Source organism: Strongylocentrotus purpuratus, unplaced genomic scaffold (assembly GCF_000002235.5).
Source record: "Strongylocentrotus purpuratus isolate Spur 01 unplaced genomic scaffold, Spur_5.0 spur5_scaffold_1, whole genome shotgun sequence".
Lineage (NCBI taxonomy): Eukaryota > Metazoa > Echinodermata > Echinoidea > Camarodonta > Strongylocentrotidae > Strongylocentrotus > Strongylocentrotus purpuratus.
Window position 1 is genome coordinate 10,202,431 of NW_022145594.1, and position 5,252 is coordinate 10,207,682.

The window sequence follows — 5,252 nt, forward strand, 5'->3', positions numbered from 1 at the left end:
CCTGCTTTAAGGGACTTTCCAAGACCGTCTCTCCTTACTACATGGCCAAAAAACTGCAGTTTCCTTCTGGCAATACTCTTTCTGAGCAACATCTCTGTATCCAGCTTGTCCAGTACCCATCGGTTTGTTCTTCTGTCTGTCCATGGAACCCTCAGTATTCGCCAATACACCCACATTTCAAACGCGTCTACTCTCTTTTCATCTCCTTTGGTCATGGCCCATGTCTGGCTTCCGTATGTAGCAATGGGAAATATAGATGTCAGTGCTTTCTTTAACTTTAAACTGTTATTTATTCCCCGGCTTCTCCAGATCTTCACCATTTTCTGAGTTGCATTCCTTGCTATAGCTAATCTTCTTTCGATTTATTTCTCACATGATCCTTTAGCGCTAACAAGTGATCCCAGGTATATGAAATCCTGGACTTCAGCAATTTTTTCTCCATCCAAAATAAAATTATTAAAATCTCTTTGATTCCTGTCTATTACTAGTATCTTTGTCTTTTGTGTGTTTAAGAGGAGATTCTTTTCATAACTGGCCTGTTTTGTTTTTCTCAGCATGTCCAGCAGCTCTTCCCTGCTGGTACATATTAAAGTTGTATCATCTGCATACCTGAGATTGTGCCTTCTCTGTCCTCCAATGTTCACTCCACCTTCAAAACCTTCAGCCACAATTCGTATTATATCTTCTGAGTAAGTATTAAATAGGTCTGGAGACAATATACATCCTTGCCTGACACCTCTTTCTATCGGAAACCACTCAGTATCTCACTTGTAACTCACTTGATCCAGGATTATTCAGTCTTTAGACTATTGTTCCTATTAGTCCGGCAGCCAAATCCAGATTATTGGCCTAACCTTGTTTTAAGGTCTATAGTTTTTTTTTCAATGTATTTTGATTGCCTAGACCTTCTATTTCAAGAATCCGATTGCTGACACTCTGTCAGCCTTGAGCAATTTAAGATATATGACGTCATACAAAATGGCCGCCAAAGTACATGATTTTCCTTTAAAAATGAATAATAAATATATAATAAGGATTTTTTTCTACAATTTTTGGCAGCCAAATGTCTGTATCTCTCTAGGAATATTACTAAAAAAATGTTTCGTGATATTGCATGGCCATAGATGACCAGCTTATTTGCATATTTTGAAATAGCGCCCTCTATAAACATATTAATTTGAATAAAATATGTGTGCCAGCCAAATGCCAATTTCTTAAATCTATGTCACGTTGAAATCATATTAAAATGCTTTTTGGGGGCAACAATTGCAGTTGTGCTGCATTAATCTTTCATCGTGTTTGGTACAAATTTAGATAGGGTAGGTGTGGGGAATGGAAGAACCTTAAGCACATTTGCATAATTTACATAAACATGAACAATGTTACACATACAGACATTTTTGTATTCTCTTTAGTATATTTTTTCTCTTTATTGGGTAACGAAATTGTGGTCATGATGTAACTGATTAATAAGATAACAATGATTAATGACGTCATCACCAAATGTCTCTCATTACCTACATGTGTAGGTAATAAGGGACAGTTACAAATCAAGACATTTTTAATACAATTTGAATGAAAATGGGATTGTTATAGTTAGTTCAAACACTTTTTGAAAGAGATACATGCAGCCAATTAACTTACTGTAATTTTGAAACGATTTTAAAACAATGTGGCCCAAAATATTTCTGTAGTTTTTTGTTTACAGTAATAAAGGTGCTCTCAATTATGTTAAAATACTTTCAGAATAATGTTCTGGCAATATGACGTTTACATTGATCAAACTCACAGCATAGAAACAACTTCTTAAAATTAAATGCATTCAAATTAGAATGGTGAAACGTACAACCAAATATGTTTCATGATAGTGCCTTTCAACATGAAATAGACAACTGGGGAGAAGTAGGCTCCCATCTTGGACCTGGTGTCCCCCATTACCTACACACATTTCTGATCAGACACCATTCATAATGTGTATTGCAACACCCATTCACAACACACAATGGCCATAAGCTTTCTGTGATGGTTGGCACATTTCATAAACTTCCTTTTAAAACTAATTTTTAAGAGCCACCCCTAAATATCTGCATACACCACAACATTCAGTGAAAATTGTGTTTTATATCAGAGCAAAATTTTACGATCAAAATTGCTTATCTTGGTCAATTTTGCCAATTTTCTCGGAGAGAGAACGCATTGTAGTCTTCGAAATAAATTGGATATATGCAGTAGTGTTGTTGAAGGCCACATATGTCGCTATATCAATATTGGAGCCAACACGGACAGACAGTGATGGGTTCAAGCTTGGTGGTCTCCAATTCCCTACACCTACCCTACATATGTCAAGGGGAAAAAAATGGCTACGAAAGAATTCATTTTTCATCAAATCGGTGAGAAGTGGTTTTACGGCACACATTATTATTCAATTGATAGGCTTTATTTAGACCAGCATTGCTCCAACGTCAGTAAATGTGGATAAAGCAGTTGACATCTATACTAGACAGATGCATGATTTTCAAAAGAAATTACCTGGTGGATTCTATGACACAATTTCCAAGAAAGTTCAAACCGTGGCAGCCATGAAGAAGTCAATGTTGGGGTACGAAAGTCTATGAAAAGTTGATCTACTCCAGAGTAATAGGACTGCAGACAAGTTCAAGAGAGGTCAATGTCAAGGACATTTTTGTCATAAGAGCTTTCACCAGTCCCAACAGCATTTTTGATGATTCTGGAAACGAGCACTCCCATGTCAAAGACGGACTTATAGAATTTGACAAAAGTTGAGATGTCAGCCAGGCATGAGACACTGGAACAACCTTGTACAGTCATTGATGGTTGTGCTCTGCTGTGGATGAAAATCTGATGATGTTTGCTTGGTGTTTGACAGATCCGAGAGTATCGAGAGGTCATAACGGGTCGAGAGTCTTCCAACTGAGTCCCGCGTCCCTGCTGCCCTCCAAGAAACCATCTCTTACTGTTCGTCGTCGTCGTCGTTGTCATATAGATCATGGCTCACCCTTGTGACCCGTTTGATGAGACCTTTTGATCGGCATCTGTCTCCTGCAATCCGGTAGAGTGTCTTTAGTATTTAGAGGGTGGCTAGTGATTTCCCTAAGGTCGTCAGTCCATCTGAGCTTGAGTCTTCCTTTGTTACGTGTTCCTTCAAAGGTACCTTGAATGATAATTTGTCAAGGTTGTCTCCTGATCTTCTGCTAACGTGACCAAACTATTGTAGCTTGTACTTGTCAATCCTGGTAGCAAGTGGCGGTTGGTCTCCGATGATGGACATTAATTGTGTCCATTGGTGTTGTAATCTCTTCATGATATCCCAAGTAGCTTCCTCCAACACCACATTTCAAAGGCAGATATTGCCGAGCTTCCACCCTCCTTGACAATCATTGACCCAAGAACATTATATAAACTTGTCCACTTGATCAACTTCTTCTCCATCAACCACCATGCTCTGTTGCATGTAGTTAATTTCCACCAATCATGATCTTGGTCTTTTTCACATTGAGGTAGGGTCCAAATTATTCACTTGCATCCTTCACTCTTTTTTAAGGAGTTCTAGTAGTTCTTCTGATGTTCTTGTTATAAGTGTTGTCAGTGGCAAACTGAGCAAAAACACTTAGAGGGGCAGAAAAACAATCTGCATCACCACCACTCATACATGTTACATGCAGGCCCCGCGGAACTTTTTTTAAAGCGGGGTGGGGAGGGGTGAAGTATTTACGATCAGGAAGAGAGGAGCGCAAATTGGCGTGGTGTTCAAGGGGCACAGCCCCCGGAAGCCCAAGGGTTTCAGGCATTTATTAACTGTAAGATGAACACATTTTGATACCTCATTTCACCTTGGGTCACTTTCTTTCTTTCTTTCTAGTTCTCTTTCAGAGTTAACATAATTTATACAAAAAGTGAGGGGGCTCAAGTCCCCTGAGCCCCGCTGTTCTGCGGACCCTGACATGTAGGCTTTTAAATAAGCATAGTTTTTGCTTGACTGTGAATTTAGGATTTGTCATTTTCCAATATACGCTTCACAAATAATAATTTACAAAAAAAGGAAGAAAAAACCCAGGAAAATCATGTCATTTCAGCAACATTTGTAAATCACTGGTATCGAATATATAGAAAAAACAGTTTGAATTTTGTTTGGGGGTTCAACTGTCCCCCCCCCCCCTCCAACCCTTCCCCATCAATACGCCAGAGAATGTTGTATTGTCGGCGTATCTTAGGTTGGTGATCGTTCGTCCACCAACAGAAACTTGACCATAAAATGCCTTTCTCATGATGAATTCAGCAAAGATGTTGAAAAGTTATGGTGATAGGATGCAGCCTTGACGGACAACTTGACCAATAGTGAACCTTTCGGTGTAGCCATTCTCTGTTCTTACTGTTGCTTCTTGGTATTGGTAGAGAGAATGGATTCTAGCTCATAATCTTCCATAGGCGTTTATGTTGTATGCAGTCAAAAGCTTTGGAAAGATCAATAAAGCTAGGGAGAGAAGTTGTTGAAACGTGTCTCTAGTGTTGCTAACTTAACTATCTTTTCATGACAACAAACTACAGTTGATCGACATCATAATTATATGCGCGAGTCTGCAGGATGATTGGGTGCTCAGAAATAGGCAAAAGCACAAGCAGGCCTTTACCGTCAAGATGAGGTTCCTGTTGAAGTGATTCCAGGCAGTGATGTCATGCCAAGGAAAGGTCTTTCCACAACATAGTTATGATGAAGCAGGCAACATCAAAGTACAGCAAGCGATTTGAATTGATGCTAATGAGAAGATGTATGTTAGGGTCCTAGTGGATGACACAGACGTCTACGTACTACTTTTGCATCATTATCTATATGACGGACTTATAAAACGCCAATGACCATGGAGACGCCCCTTCACAAATCGAACTGTTATTGATGTTCCTGCCAATGTAGACAAGTTAGGAGATATCATTCCATCGATGTTGGCAGGACATGCGTTGACGGGATGCGACACTCTTGGGGCATACTTTGGCATTGGATAGGGCACAATGCTGAAAGTGATGAAGCAGAAGATTCGACTCCCTTAGGACTCAGTTGGCAATGTTGATGCAGCATGGTCATATGTCATCACTCAACCTACTCAATGCTTTGCTTCAATATGGACAGTCAACAACCAACTGAATGTCAGAGGCTCGTATCAACGTGTGGCTATCAAGGGTCCGAAGACTAGGAGCTCCAAATACCCCCAAACCTTGCCTCACTACCTCAAACTACT